Raw genomic sequence first — 17,785 nt, 5'->3', positions numbered from 1 at the left:
CACCGCGGATCATCCTTTGATCTCCCCGTGAATTGCAACAGGTTCTGGTTTCCTACGTTACTGCTGCTGCAATTTAGTTATCCTTATTTGAAAATCCAAAAAAAAAAACTGTTCCTATATTGCTGCATAAACCTTTCATCACAAAGTTTTCATCTCTACGACGAAAGATACATTGCAGAATTCCAACCGCATAGTACCATCTGTTTGATCTTGCTACTATGCTTTTTCTATCCAAATTTCTATGAAATTTTTATGACATCTTTGATACTTCCTAACAGCAGATTTCCCTTTGGTTTTTTCAAAAAATTCTCAATATAAACCATTGATCTTTTACGTCAAATCTGCTATACTTGAAAATCTGCACTGTAAAATTTCAGCCGCATAGCACTGTTTGTTTGATCTTGATACTACATTGTTTCTATCCAAATCTCTACGAAATTTTTATGATAGCTTTGACACTTCCTAACAGTGGATTTTCCTTTGGTTTCATCAAAAAATTCTCAATATAAACCACTAATCTTTTACGTTCAATCTGCTATACCTAAAAATTTGTGCTGTAGAAAATTTCAGCCGCATATTGTTGCCTTAACCCATCTATTTGCAATCTTTTTTGAATGAAATTTCTTATACACTTCATAGATCATCTTAGCTTCCATCTAAGATTGATCTATTAAGAAATTCATCTCTAAAAATGATTTTATGTTGCTGCAAATTTTCGTCGTAACCTGCTGAAATTTTTCGACAAGAATTCTGCAATCGCAACTTGCACCAATTTCCTTGCTATTATACTGCCAAAATTTTCTTGATTAAATTAGATATCCTTGCTGTCATATAAACTGTAATTTTGCTATCAATTCCCTCCTCAATTCTCTCATGTTTTTGGTGGAAATTATGTCGAGAAACCGTTGTTTCTTTGACGACAATTCTACTCTTACAAGACAGCACATACTTGCTACAACTTCCACTGATTTCTATCAAACCTTTGCTACCATCTATTACAGATCCAAAACATTCATCCATAACCCTAAAACTCCACTAAACCACACCCTCAAACTGCACCCAAAACAGCCACAAAACAAGCCTAAATCGTAGCCTACATCCATCGATCCACCAATCCTTTTGACCATCACTTCTCTCAACTATACATGCCTTTAACTTGACAACAAAAGAGAGCTCTTAACATCATAGATTTGGAGGCATATACTATGGCATCTAAGGAGGCAATCAATGCTAAATTCGAAGCCTTTGAGGCACGAATGGAGGATAAGATTCGGATGCTCTTTACCGAACTCAGATTGGGCCGACCACTAAGCCCGAAAAAATCATATCACGGAGAGAGCTTTGCCCAATCGCACCAGGCTCGAAGAGATGAGTTCCAAGGGAGGGGAGGCTCTATGACTGAACCCAACTATCCATGCATGAGAGTGAACTTCCCTAGATGGGAAGAAGGAGACCCGATTGGTTGGATCTCGCGTGCGGAGCGATATTTTCAGTACCACAAAACCGCGGATGCATCTATGGTGAAAATTGCAACTATACATCTTGAAGGGGATGCTATATAGTGGTTTGACTAGTTTGAACATACTTATAGAGTCCTTTCATGGCAACAATTCAAAGAAGGACTGCTGATCCGCTTCAGACCAACCGATTACGAGAATATTGATGGACAACTAGCAAAGATCCGACAAACTTCCACCATTCAGGAGTACCAAACCAGGTTTGAAAGGTTATCTAATCAAACTCATGATTGGCCTCAAAAATAGCTATTGAGGACCTTCATTGAGGGCTTGAAGCCGGAGATCCGAGGAGAAGTTAAAGCGCGACAACCGTATACGCTTATGGTAGCCATCTCTTTCGCACGACATCAAGAGGAGCAATTGAACCATGAAGCTCGGAGGACTAGGGTCGCTCCTCAACCAGTAATATTAAAGCCCTCAGCCCCCCTACTATTGACCAAGTCCCTACACCAAAGAGGTTAACAAGAGAAGAGCTTCGGGAGTGATATGCGAAGGGGTTATGCTGGCATCGTGACGAGCCGTGGAGCCGTGAGCATCGCTGTAGTAAAGGAGGACTTCTTATGATTGAACCGATAGAAGAAGTGGTCATTGAACATTCAGAAGAGAGCCTTGAACATGAAGAAAAAGATGTAGAAGAAGAGCCACAACCGACCGAAGTTACGGTACATACACTAGATGGCTACTCAAACCCGCAAACGATGAAAGTTGGAGGCCTTCTCAAACAACAACCGATCACTGTTCTCATCGACACGGGCAGCACTAATAACTTCCTAAACAGTAGGTTGCTGTCCATATGAACTTACCTATTGAGAATTGCAGAAGGTTTGTCGTTAAGGTCGCCAACGGACGGATTTTGAAGTGTGATCATAGGTGCCCGCAGGTGAAACTGTTGCTGCAGGACCAAGAGATAATTGCATATTTCTTCCTCCTCCCTCTTGATGATCATGAGGCCATACTCAGAATTAAATGGTTGATGACATTAGGTGATATTTCTTGAAATTTTATGCAACTATTTATAAAATTTTATAGTGAGGAGAAACATGTGATACTGCATGGGAAACGTGAGGGCGACGTAACGATGATTTGCACACAACAAATGGAGAAGGTTTTGCATAAAGCATGCAGGGGCTTTTTGGTACAACTTGAGTAGCAAATTAAAGGAGCATCAATAGAATTTGAAGATCCAAACCTATTTCCTTTGCTTGCTGAATTTTCAGATATATTTGACGAGCCGCACAACCTACCTCTTACTCGTCGGCATGATCATTGTATAATGATTTTTCCAATCAAATCTCCAGCAAATACTCAGCCATATCAGTATCCACATCTCCAGAATGATGAAATAGAAAGGATTTTAAAAGAGATGCTTGAAACAGGAGTTATTCGGCCAAGTTGCAACCTCTACTTTTCACCGGTGCTACTTGTACACAAGAAGGACAGAACTTGGCGAATATGCGTTGATTACCGAGCTCTCAATGGCATAACCATCAAGAACAAATACCTTATTCCAATAGCAGATAAATTGCTAGATGAAAGGGAGCACAAATTTTCACAAAGCTGGACCTTCGATCCGGGTATTATCAAATACGAGTGTATGAAGAAGTCATACCGAAAACCGTCTTTCGAACACACAACGACCACTACGAATTTTTACTTTCTTCAACAAAAGGTGAAATATCTTAGGTATATCATATCAGAGGAAGGTGTGATGGTGGACCCCTTCAAAATTGAAGCAATGCAAAACTGGCCTACCCCGAGGAACATAAAATTGCTACATGGCTTTTTGGGTTTAACAGGCTACTACCGTAAGTTCGTGAAAAACTATGGAAAGATCAATGCACCACTTACTTCCTTACTGGAAAAAGATGTCTTCCAATGGTCGGACAGAGCCTCCACTGCCTTCGACAAACTTAAGGCAGCCATAACGACGACGTCGGTGCTAGCGCTACCAGATTTCAACCGACCCTTCATCATTAAGGCCGATGCATCTAGAGACAGAATGGGAGACGTTCTCATGCAAGATGGTCAACCACTCATATACATTAGCAAGACATTGTCTCTCCCCTATCAAAACATGTTAACATATGATAAGGAGATGCTCGCCATTGTGCACGCAGCAACGAGATGGAGATCGTACTTGATCAAGCGATACTTTCAAATCAAGACCGACCATAAAAGCCTAAAATATCTCTTGGAGCAGAAGATATCTTCCCCCGAGCAGCAAAAATGGGTAACAAAACTTCTTAGATTTAATTATGAAATAACTTACAAAAGGTGGAAAGAGAATGTTGTTGCAGATGCGCTTTCGCAGCTACCTGAGCAAGCTGAATTTTCGGTCGTTTTACTTCCAACCAGCGACTTTCTTGAGGATATTAAGATGGAATGGCAGGAAGATTCAAAGACTAGTAAGATTATAAAAAAATTGGAGGAAGCACCAAGCTCCGTGGCTCATTACAATTGGGACTCAAAAGAATTACACTATAAGGGACGCATTGTGCTTATGATAAATTCTACTTGCATCTTCACGAGCAGATTTTGGATAAAGTTATTCCATATGCAGGGTACTAAATTGAAAAGGAGTACGGCATATCACCCACAAATCAACGGCCAGACAAAAGTTGTAAATAGGTGCTTGGAGACAGCCCATAACCACCCACCAAATATGACTATCCAAGGGGAACTCCAGACCCAGCCAAGTGCCATTATTGATCGACGGATCGTGACTCGACGACGATGACCCACTACTAAAGTGCTAATACAGTGGGTGAACCTACCAACAGAAGATGCCACTTGGGAGAACTATGACGACTTGAAGATCAAATTCTCAAAATTCATGAATCGTCAGCCTCGAGGACAAGGCTGATTTGAAGAGTCCTAATCGTCTGTTAGGACTCTAGCTATGAGAGTCCTAATTGAGAGGGACATTCATGTAAAATCTACCTAATCCGACCCCTATTAAAGAGGTGAAGAGGCCGGATAGGGTTAGGAGGTTGTTTCTTAGAGATGAATTAGGAGTTGTAAAGGAATAGGAGTCTTGATTAGAAGTCCTATTATGAGTTGGTTAGAAGTAGGAGTCCTATTATGAGTTAAGGTTTAGAAACCCTATAAATAGCCATGTATTCCTCCTCTTTTGATAAGCAATAGATGAATCCTTTCTGCAGCCTTTGAGCAGCAACTTAGAGGGAGGAACCCCTATAGAGTTCCAAGGAGGTCGATCCCCTAAAGAGATCAACCCCAAGTTTAGAATCTGCAAGGGTTCTAACAAAGAGTGAAGGAGGTCAAGCGCCTCCTCTCTAGCGGTGATCTACACAGCAGGACTACGACAATGCTCCTCAAAACTCCAGGCCTGCTCTGAGGTGGAGAGGGGGAGGAGAATAGGAGAGGCAAGCAAATGCTCTAGCCTATGAAACACTGAATCCCTCATATTTATAGAGGACCCCTATCAACTTAACCATAATGGATCCTCCCCTATTGGGTATTGGATCTTCATCCAACTACCCAAGCCTATTAGATTAATGGATCTCTATCCAATAGTGTCTCATAGGTTTTTATTGGATCTCGTCCATGGGATCCAACAATTCAGGGGCTTATTGGATATCCAATAAGATAGGGGCTCCGACGGATATCACATATCTGAACCTCTACTCATCACAGTGCCTACCATATATGTGTGACCCTCTAGGCTCAATATTGAGCTGGTCGTGAGTCATACCTGTCAGAACTCCTTCTGGCTTAGTGAATTATTATCTCCATAATAATTCACTCGACTCATCAACTGCGGACGTACTAGGCTACTACGCCATAGTCCCCAGATGATACAGGGGAATCCAATCCATTAGACATGTCTATCCTCAGTTACCATGTACCTATAATTCCTCATCCGTCTAATATCCCAAAGATCGTATATTGGGCATGGTGCTATCAAACCTATACGGTTTCTACTCGAGTCTCACTCTAATTAGATTCTCTCGGAAAACTTTTTCTCTCTCAATCCTAATGACCCTGGCTAAGGATTTGTCTAAGCAAGAACATATGGGATATTCCTCTCATGACACCGAGAGTGGATAATCCTCTATCGATACTCAATAGCCCTCGTAAGATTGACTACACTCTCAATGCCCGGTTGTACAAGATCTGGGACATCTAAGCCTATATGTCCGATATCAAAGAATGGAGCACTCATATAGGACATCCTTTGTGTCTCAAGTCTAAGGACCAGATACACCATTGGGACTTCGGAATCGTTGTCTAACAATAAGGTATCATCAACCATCCATCATTCCGTAAGCAGATCAATCAGTGAACTCATTCTCCAATAAGCACTTGTATTGTATCCCTAGTGTCCCCACACGAGCAGCTATAAGATCAGCTGCATCAATCATATGGATGGGTATATAGCACACCAGTATATCTGGTTATCTCGATGTCCCTCTCGAGTAACCTATGACCGGGATTATTTAGGATCTGTGTTTAAAGGCAAATCGATCTCATTTTCATGATCTCATCACACGTACATATGTGCATATATGTAATAGTCAATATAAAGTGACATCACAATATATACATGCATATATGCAATAGTCAATATAAAGTGATAAATGTCAAAATATAATAAGCAAAAAGATTTTGTGTCAAGTCACACGTACCATCACTCATATGATTGGCTTGCTGAATACTTATGACTAGCAAAACACACTTCGATCTAGACAATTATTACTAAGTATGAATCATGTTGTCCGACATGTCATTGGTCCATCGACGCTTCATCTAATTCTTTAACGCATCGTCCTTTCTTGCGGCATATTGTCAAATCGGCTAGTTGATCTCCGCAACTTCGATATCCTTTGCACAATATCCACTCTTCTTGGCTCGATGCCCGAAACCATTGTCCGAAGCTTTCTGTCGATACGTTGACCGATCCTTCGACGCAACGTCCAATCTTCTGACGTATTTCTCTAGCCCATATGATTTTTCCTGCTTTAAATGTCTCTCCCTGATCAAAGCATCCTGCGTCACTCAAAACGCAGATCAAATCATAAACACTTATCAATTGGTTTCATCATCAAAATATGAGATTTAATAATCTCCCCTTTTTTGATGATAACAACCAATTGATGATGGAGTTAACCTTAATTCCCCCTATCAATATGCCATATTGATAGAACCTTGAATTCAAGCTGAATTCAAGTTATTGCAAATTTCATCATGAATATTTGCAACATGCCATCATGCATAACATGATCATACATCTCCCCCTTTGTCATCAAGAAAAAGGAGAAGTGTCACTTTCAAGTGTTTAGACATACAAGTTCAAATCATTGCATAGTAAACATAATCACCATTTTTATCATCATGTAATTTGTAAGCTAACAAATTTAGCAAGTGTTACATCATATTAGAATATGCAAGCTAGCAGATTTTATATCATTTAAGAGTGTGCAAGCTAGCAAGTTTTCAAAAACAAATGCAAGATAGCATTCTTGTTGAAGTGTGCAAGCTAGTGATTCTTGCTTCCTTTTGCAATGTGCAAGTTGCAAGTTTTGTCTATTGAGATTGGCAAGATAGCACTTTTGCTTTTAAGATGAGCAAACTAAAAAGTTTTGCCTCTTTTTCCATATGTACATTTGCAATTTTTGCTTCTTTTAGATATGCAAGCAAGCAAGCAAGTTTTTACATCTTCTTGACATGTGCAAGCTAGGTAGCAAGCTAGCTATCTCCCCCTTTGTCATTGTCAAAAAGAAGGGAAGAATATAATTTTGTATCTCTTTTTCCTTTTACAATAATTTTCAAAGCATGACAAAGATAAGTAATCATTCTTATTTCAAAATGTCATGAGATAAACCTTGAATTCAAATCAAGCAATTTCAATCATGATTCACATCATATGCAATACATCACATACATCATCATGATAAAAAGCATAAGTATTGCATGCATTATTCCAAATTATAAATATTTCACATCATGATGGTATCAATTTATCAAATTACATCCTACCATGCATGATCATAACTTTTCCCTATTTTATCATTGTAAACAAGAAAGAATAAGGGAAGAACATAATAGTGTAAAATATTTCACTCATTTCAAGGCATTCATATCATAAATACAAAGAAATCATGTCATCAAAGATAAGACCACTTGAATACCAAAAAACATGATTCATATAGTAAATCTCTTCTTTAAATAAAATACCAAGAATAAAAAAATTATAGGTGTACAAAGAAGAGATCTTGATTCAAAAAATCTCAAGTAATTCTAAGAAACCAAGATCATGATTTTGATAAAACTCATTCAAATTCAAATCGTCAAAATCATCAAAATCTCAACATTTCTTTCAAGAGATTCAAAATGGCATAAATAATTTTATTGGACTCTTATTGATTCAAGAAAAATGCTTTCTTCCTTTTGTTTCAATTTATTGATTGATTTCATATATGCATATTCTTTTCTTTCAAATCCATGCATCATTCATTAACACCAAAAAAGAACTTTCAAAAGATCACAAAAATTATCATGCATAAGTTCGAAATATAAACTTGTTAAGCATGCTTTTAAATCATCATTATATTTTCATTAAGACTTCAAGTATGGTTTCGTTGAACATAATGTTGAATAATTCTTAAAGATATCTAAACTTATTTAGTTTTAATTTATGTGATTGACTTTATATTAGCATGCCCAAATATTTGTTCTTATGTCAAAACCACGCATCAATGGAAAGATAAAAAATCATCAAGATCAAAAAGTGTAACGCATAATTCCAAAACATATGATTTCAAATCATTACTTCAAGTCCTCATGCATAAAAATCATCAAGTATGATACAAACATTTTTATTCATTTATCATAAAATATGTAATTTTTATGATCATTTTCAAAATTACTAGAAAGATAAGCATGATCCTAATTTTTTGTATTTTTATTATATTATTAAACATGTAATTTTTAAGAAAAATATTTTTTCTAAACTAAATTAACAATAACTCATGAAAAGCATTATGTAATTTCAAAGTAAACTAAGGGCATTTTGATTACCTCATCGTCGAAAGCCATTAAGACGTAGTTTGTCACCTCGCTTTTGTTGATTTTCTTCTCATCTTTGGAGGAGCTCGATTCATCTTTTGGCAACTTCTTCTTGCATTCATAATAAGTTGTTCTGTTCTTTTTATTCTTTAATTTTTGTTTCATGAGCTTTTTAAATTTTATAGTGAGGAGTTCAAGTTTACCATTACTTATGCTTATGCTTGAGTGGTCTTCAATTGTTCTAAGTCTGAAATGCTTCCTGTTCTTTGGAAGGTTGTCCTCAAGTTCATTTTGTGCCACATTAGTCATTTCATAGGTCATTAAAGACCCGATAAGTTTTTCGATCAAAAAATATTCAAATTTTTTTATTCTTGAATAGCCGTTACTTTTGAATTCTAATTTTAGAAAGTGATCGTAAAACTTTACTAACAAGTTTAAAATTTGAAAAAATTTTACCAAGAGCTTTTAAACCATTGAGGACATCTGTAAAACGGGTGTACATGTCAACAATGGTTTCGTTCGGCTTCATTCGAAATAGTTTAAAATCATGCATCAAAAAGTTGATTTTCGAATCTTTAACTTTGCTCATACCTTCATGTGTGATTTCAAGAGTATACCAAATATCGTGCGTAGTTTCGTAAATAGAAACATGATTAAATTTATTTTTGTCTAATGCGTAAAACAAAGCATTCATACCTTTCACATTTAAAGAAAAAATCTTCTTCTCCAAATCATTCCAATGGTTCATTGGAAGAGAAGACCTTTGAAATCCATTTTCGATAATATTTCATAAATCGAGATTCAACGAAAGCAAAAAAAACTCTCATTCAAGTTTTCCAATATAATATAGTCCGTCCCATTGAACAAGGGAGGACGAATGAGAGAGTGACCCTCTTGAAAGCCGAAAAAAATCATTTCTCTTGGGTGTTAAACCAAATGAGAAATTACAAGGCTCTAATACCAACTGTTAGGAACAAGTCGGCACTAAGAGGGGAATCATTTCGTTTCGATTAAAATCGATTCCAATGAAAATTGTTTCGTAAAGATCTTAACTTGAAACACGTTCATAAATATATTGAAAGTAGTAAACAATTAAAGTGGTTTGCAGTTAAAGTAAATTACTCAAAACAAAATGCAAACCAGATTTTATAGTGGTTCGGTCATCGTGACCTACATCCACTCTACCGATTCCACTTCAGTCGAGACCACCGGCATCCACTATCAGTCTTCCTTCAATAGGCGAAGACTAACCACCTTTTACAACTTGATTCTCCTTTTACCGGGTTTAGGAGATAACCCTTACACCCCCACTTACTCCTCTCTCAAACTAAACTAACACTTAGATCTATTGAGAGGAGTCCACACAAGATTACAACAGCGTTTCTTTTCTTTTTCACTCTTAATACTTGTGTGTATGTTAACCAGGGATGAGAGGGGTATTTATAGGCCTCAAGTTGATTCAAACTTGGAGCCTAAAAATATCTCATCCTGGGTTTCCTGGGTACGGGTGATACTGTTAGGATCAAGAGCGGCATTAAGAGGGAGGGTGAATTAGTGTAGTGAAAAACTTTCTCGATTTCAAAAGTCTACGTTTCGATTAGAACCGATTCCGATGAAAATCATTTCGTAAGGAGTTTAACTTGAAAGCATATGTGAGTGTAGAGAAGGCAGGAAGAAGGTAATGTAGCTTGTAGTAATGAAACTTACACAAATTGAAAAGCAAATCAGAATTTAGAGTGGTTCGGTCTTTGTGACCTACATCCACTTTCATATTCCTCCTCCATCGAGGTCACTAGCGTCCACTAAAGGCCTCCCTTCAATAAGCGAAGACCAACCACCTATTACAGCGCTTTCTCCTTTTCACGGGTTTAGGAGAGAACCCTTACAAGTCTCACACCTCTCTAGAATGATCTCAAAACTTGGAAAGGGAGGAAGAGAACTCTAGCACTTATTTATAACACTTTTACACCCCAACAACTCAAGATTATCTGAATGCTTTCTTGCCCTTTCATGCAAAAAAGGGTGGGGTTTTTATAGGCCCCAATGGCTTCAAAAATGGAGCCAAAAAGTATCTAATCCTGGATTTTCGGGGTCCTAGCGATACCACCACCTAACACCTGACATTAGGCAGTACTACCACTCAATCTGGATGGTACCACCGCCTGACAGAGCTTGAAGATTGAGCTCTGACGGTACCACCACCTAAAGGGGCAGTACCACCGCTGGCAGCAATAACTGCTGGTGGTACCACCGCCCAGACCACCTGGGGTGCTGCTTTCCAAGCGGTACCACCGTCGATCAGGAATTCAGCATCATAGTTGGGCCTTGACTCTAGCCCAAACCAGCCCAACTCAAGCCCAGTTGGCCCCTAACAGAGTTGATAGGATTACCTCCCAAATCAACTCTAATTATTATTCTAACTACGATTAAGGCAAGCATGGTCCGGTACGTTGATTCTTCACTCGACGATCTTCCGGCGAACTCCCGACCAACACTTGGCTAGTCTTCCAGCATGCTTCTGGTGATCTCCCAACGAGCTTTCGGTGAGTCTTCCAACGTGCTTCCAGTGATCTCATGATGAACTCTTGGTGAGCTTCCGGTATATCGTCCGAGTCGTCGATCCGGCCCATCATCTGCTTTATGCCTTACTGCTATTGTAGTTGATCCTGCACACTTATCTTAACACATGGATTAGATCAAATAATTTACCAATTGATTTCATCATCAAAATCCGAGATTCAACAATCTCCCCCTTTTTTAGGATGACAACCAATCAGTGATGGAGTTAATCTTAACTCCCCCTATCTATATGCCATAATTGAGAAAAGATACTTTTGAATTCAATGCCTTTAAATTCAAGCATCAAATTGATAATACCACATATTCATCGATAGAAATGATGTCAAGACATTACATCCATTTTCGAGTCAAAATCATAAAAATTTTCAACATCAAAGTAAGCATGATATTGACAGAAATTTTCAGCATCAAGGTAAGCATGATATCGACAGAAAGCATCAAGGTAAGCATGATATCATACTATCATTTGAAGAGATAACATGGAAATCAAGGCACGGAATTATAATCATCAAGGTAAGTAGCATTTTAAGTTTAAAACATCAAGGTAAACAACATAGGATTACAACATCAAGGTAAGCAGAATAAAAGAAGGGGATTTCATCCATTTCTCCCCCTTTATCATCAGCAAAAAGTGACAATTAATTATTCAGGTGGTGGCCAGTCAAAATATCTAAATAGGGTATTGAGTTGTTAATGAATCTGCTGCAGCTCAGTCGATCTTGACGTTGTTCAAATCGATCCATCTGAGTCCCTATGTCGTCGATAGATGAGGGAAGTGCTTGCTCTACTGGAGCTGATTCCTCAAAGGGACCAGTTGGAGGAGATAGATTACCCCTAAAAATTGGTGTTTCAGGTTCTGGTTCTGGTTGGAGGGGATCAGTCCTTCTAGGCAGTCTAGTCCATATACCATTTCTACATATACATCTCATTCGTCGAAGTAGATTTCTATTTATTGTACTAAATATGTCTAGTTTTATAACTTCTTTATTGGGTGGAATGACAATATCATAGGCATAGAGTAGTCTTGTGATTAAGCCATCATATGGAAGCATCATATCCTTTTTTGATAGTTCAATCATGTTTTGTTGGATTAGGTAACCAAAATAATTATTATGTCCCTTCATAATCTAAGACATGGTACCTAGTTCCATTTGACTTACTTCATCATGATGATATTGCTAAGAGAGAATTATACTTATCAAGATATGATGAAGTATTTTAGTGCTTAAAGGTAGTAAATGTTCGTAGCTTTTTGGAAGAATCGTTAAGTTAGGATTGCCAAAAATTATTCCTAAAGCATCAACGTAAGTAGTCTTAAATGTTTCATCATCCCATTATCCTCTAAAATAACACCCTCTTTCTTTTACCGGAATTCCTATGATGTTGCAAATGGTTCTATCCGTAATGGGTATATGATGTCCTAATAGATAGGTAAATACCCTTTCATCTTCATCTATATGTAAATTATTATAAAATAGCCTAACAAGTCTAGGGTAGATAAGTTCACTCATTTGAAGGATTGGGAGAATGTCTAGATTAGCAAACCATTGAATAGGTTCCAAATCAATTAATTCATCTAAATCAATATAATTACCCTTATGAACATGTCTAGACTCTATTGATGAAAATTTTAGGGCATGTTGATTAGAATCGAAAAGTTTGGAGTCATAATTTTCATCTAATCTCCTCTTCCCTTTGTCCCTAGAGGATCTTCTAGAAGCCATGAGACTAAACACATAAATGATACCAAGAACTACACATAAGAGGCAAGATCTATTAATAAATTAAGAGAAGAGGTTTGAGAATTACCCTTGCAGTAATCTTCTTGAAAGGTTGAGATTGATCCTTGAATTTGAAGAAGAGGAGGGTTTCCTTGAGTTTCTAGAGGAGGATCAAGGAGAATGAGGGGTGGAGAGGTGTTTAGAGGAATGTAAGAGGGCTTGGGGTTGGTTCTACCGCCGGCCCTAAGTGCCTTTTTATATGGTAGAGGTTGTGGGCAATGGCACCGCTAGCTAGGTGATGCTATCACCTACCACTCGTGATAGCTGGTGGTGCTACCACCAGCTAAGCGGTGCCACCGCCTACAAGCAGTGAGCACTGCTCACATTGATGTGTGGTGCTATCACAGGTGATTTAAATTTTGTAATATTTTTATTGTTGCAAAGCACACAATCTTATTTACTTCATTATGTAAAATTCGTATCATAAGAGGAGAAGATTCATATTGAAGATTGTACGTTCATGATTCATCGTATAAAATGCATATTATACCCAAACATTGTATAGAACTCGAAAATGCATATTGTAATTTCATGATTCACCATATAAAATTTGTACACAAGCATCGTAACAACTCATATGGAATAATGCATATTGCTCATTGCGCATACTATAAAATCATGATTCAGGTGAGTGATCAAGAAAGTCTGAAAATGAAATTTTAACAAATTCATGAATTCGAAAAGTTTAACCTCCCTAATTCCCTTCTAATGAAATCAAATTGTTTTTCATTTAAGGGTTTTGTAAATATATCGGCTAATTGATGTTTCGTATTAATAAACTCTAATATTACATCATGATTATTAACAAGATCTCGTATAAAGTGATGCCTAATGTCAATGTGTTTAGTTCTAGAGTGTTGAATAGGATTTTTAGTTAAGTATATTGCACTAGTGTTATCACACTTTATAGGTATGTTTTTTAGGTCAATTCCATAATCCTTTAAAGTGTTTTTCATCTATATAACTTGAGCACAGCATGCACCTGCATCTATGTACTCAGCTTCAGTTGTAGATAATGCAACCGAGTTTTGTTTCTTAGAAGACCAAGAAACGAGTGCGTGTCCTAAAAATTGACACATTCCGGATGTGCTTTTTCTATCTAAACTATATCTAGCAAAATCCACATCAGCATAACTAAGCAATTCAAAGTTCTTAGATTTAAGATACTATAATCCTAGTTTAGGAGTTCCTTTTAGGTATCTAAATATCCTTTTAACAGCTTTTAAATGAGATTGCTTAGGGTTAGATTGAAATCTAGCACAAAGTTCTACGCTAAACATGATGTCTGGTCTAGTTATGGTAAGGTAAAGCAAACTACCTATCATACACCCATATAAGTTTTTTTATCAAAGTTTTCTCCACTTTCGTCAATGTCTAACTTAGTGGAGATACTCATAGGAGTGTTGATAACTTTTGAACTATCCATGTTAAATCTTTTTAGCAAGTCTAAAGCATATTTTGTTTGATTGAGAAAAATATCATTACTAAGTTGTTTAATTTGTAAGCCTAAAAAGATAGTTAGTTCCCCCATTAGGCTCATTTTAAATTTTAGACTTATCCTTTTGGCAAATGATTCACATAAGAATTCATTTGTAGAACCAAAAATAATGTCATCGACATAAATTTGAATAATAATAAAATCATTTTCAAAATTTTTAATAAACAATGTAGTATCGACTTTGCCTTTAGAGAAATTATTATAAATTAGAAATGAGCTAAGTCTCTCATATCAAGCCCTTGGGGCTTGTTTCAATCCATAGAGAGAGCTTTATCAATTCAAACACATGATTAGGAAAGTTATCATTCTCAAATCCGGGAGGTTGTTCAACATAAACTTCTTCGGAGATAAAGCCATTAAGAAAAGCACTTTTAATATCCATTTGAAACAACTTAAAATTATTACTACTAGCATAGGCAAGGAGCATCCTTATGGCTTCTAATTGTGCCACAGGAGCGAATGTTTCTTCATAATCGATACCTTCATCTTGGTTGAAACCTTTAGCCACTAATATAGCCTTGTTTCGAACCACGATACCAAATTCATCTTGCTTATTTCTAAAGACCCATTTAGTACCAATAACTAAATGGCCATTTGGTTTAGGAATAAGCTTTCATACTTCATTTCTCTTAAATTAATTCAATTCTTCTTACATTGCGATGACCCATGAATCGTCTTTCATGGCTTCATCAATGCATTTAAGTTCAATTTGGGATAGAAAAGCAGTGTTGGCACAAAAATTCTTAAAAGAAGAACGAGTTTGAACCCCTTTCGATGTGTCTCCTATAATTAGTTCCTTAGGATGAGCATCTACATACTTCTATTCCTTCGGCAAAGAAGGTTCGGAAGAAGATGCATCCAAGTTGCTAGATGGTGAAAGGGATTCATTTAAATTCAAGGTATCAAATTTAATATCATCATCAAAATCATTTTTCTTAACTTTAGAAATTTCATTAAAAACAACATGAATATATTCTTCTATAACTAAAGTTCGTTTATTGAAGATTCTTAAAGCCTTTGAAATAGAAGAATAACTAAGAAAAATTTTCTCATTGGATTTTGCATCAAACTTTCCTAAGGTATCTTTTTCATTCAAAATAAAATATTTATACCCAAAAACTTTAAAGTATAAAACGTTGGGCTTTTTGTTGTTCTATAACTCATAAGGAGTTTTGGAAAGTAATGGTCTTATTAGAACTCTATTCATAACGTAGCATACCGTATTTACAGCTTCGGCCCAAAAATATTTGGGTAGTCTATGTTTGTTTAATATGGTCCTAGCCATTTCTTGTAAGTTTCTATTCTTTCTTTCTACTACATTTTGTTAAGGATTTCTTGGAGTAGAGAAGTTGTGGTTGTCTCCATTAGATTCACAAAATTTTTGGAAATCACGGTTTTGAAATTTACCACCATGATTACTTCAAATTGACAAAATCATAAAACCCTTTTCATTTTAAATAAGTTTACAAAACTTGGAGAAATACCTAAAGCATTCACTTTTGTGTGTCAAAAAATAAGTCCATGTGTATCTACTATAATCATCCACGATGACAAATGCGTATTTGCTACCTCCTAGGCTTGGTGTAAAAATTGGTTCGAACAAGTCCATATGGATCAATTGCAAAGGTCTAGAGATGCTTATTTGGTTCTTAGGTTTGAAGCTACATTTTATTTTTTTCCTAGTTGACATGCCTCACACACATTATCTTTGACGAACTTGATATGAGGAATTCCTCTTACAAGTTCCTTAGATGAAATTTGAGAGATTAGTTTCATGCTAGCATGGCCTAATCTCCTATGCCAAAGCCAAGCATCGTCATTTAAAACTGAAAAATATATTTTATTATAAAAATCATTAATGTCGATAGTGTATACATTATTTTATTTTAGAGCAATCATATATGTGTTTTTGTATGGTTTTTTTATAATACAAGCATTAGATTTAAATTTAACGATATATCTTTTATCACACAATTGACTAATACTCAAAAGGTTATGCTTTAAGCCATCAACTAACAACACATCTTTAATAAAAAAGTTGGATGTGTTATCTATAGTTCCTTTGCCAATGATTTTACCTTTGTTGTTGTCTCCGAAGGTGACATATCCTTCGTCTAGGCTAGTGAGCTTAGAGAATTGAGATGGATCTCCGGTCATATGCCTTGAGCATCCACTATCAAGATACTATCTCTTGCTCCTAGCTTGTGATGGTATATATTTCTACAAAAGAGGATGATTTTTAGCTACCTATTTAACCTCGGGTTCCACAAAAATCGATCAGCTTAACTTATCATTTTGCATAGAATTCTTTATGGTTCTTTTAGGAACCCAAATCAATTTGTATGGGCTACACTTCTTAAATAGACAATGATAAGCTACATATCCAAGTTTGTAACAAAAGTTGTATTTGTTTTGGGGTGAAATATGTTAGATAGGGCCTTTAACAAAGGTGATTGGATTTTGGTGAGAGCTGCTCACAAATCGGATTCCACTTCTTTTATGAATATGATCCTTATTGGCAAGGATCATGTTCAAGGACTTGCTACCAACCTTAAATTTTTCTAAAGTTTCTTTGAGTAGTAAGTTTTCATTTCTAAGTGTTTTTACTTCATGACATTTCGTACATGGAGCTAAACTATCATTATCCTCAACTTTTAATCTATTGTAATCACTAATAAGAGAATCATGCTCTTTTTTTAATAATTTATATTTTTTACTAATTGATTTACATTCATCAAATAAATCATGAAAAGCATTTAATAGTTCATCAAATAATAAATTTGCATCAATTAAACTTGTTACCTCATCTCCAATGGCCATTAGTACATAGTGAGCAACTTGCTCGGTGTTGATTGGCTCCTCTTCTTCGGATGCACTTGAATCGTCCCATGTTGCTTTGAAAGCCTTCTTCTTTGGTGTCCTCTTCTTAGCTTAGGGACATTCGCTCTTGTAGTGTCCCGACTTCTTGCATTCGTGGCATATTACTTGATCTTTCTTGGGTTCATATTTATTTTTAGTATCATTTTTAAATTTATTCCTTCTTATGAATTTTTTAAATTTCCTTGTTAAAAGTGTCAAGTCTTCATCAAGGTCCTTATCTCTTGAGCTTTCTTTCAAGTGGTCTTCTTAGGTTCTCAGTGCCATATCCTTCCTGTTCTTTGGAAGGGTATCCTCAAACTCTTCATGAGCTTTACAAGTCATCTCATAGGTCATTAGTGACCTAATTAGTTCTTCGAGAGGAAAATTATTTAAATCTTTGGCCTCTTGAATGATAGTGACTTTAGGGTCCCAACTCTTTGGAAGGGATCTTAAAACTTTATTAACGAGTTCAAAATCCGAGAAACCTTTACCAAATCCTTTTAGACCATTGACGACATCCGTAA

Source organism: Musa acuminata, chromosome BXJ1-4 (assembly GCF_036884655.1).
Source record: "Musa acuminata AAA Group cultivar baxijiao chromosome BXJ1-4, Cavendish_Baxijiao_AAA, whole genome shotgun sequence".
Lineage (NCBI taxonomy): Eukaryota > Viridiplantae > Streptophyta > Magnoliopsida > Zingiberales > Musaceae > Musa > Musa acuminata.
Note: the sequence above shows the minus strand (reverse complement) of the source record.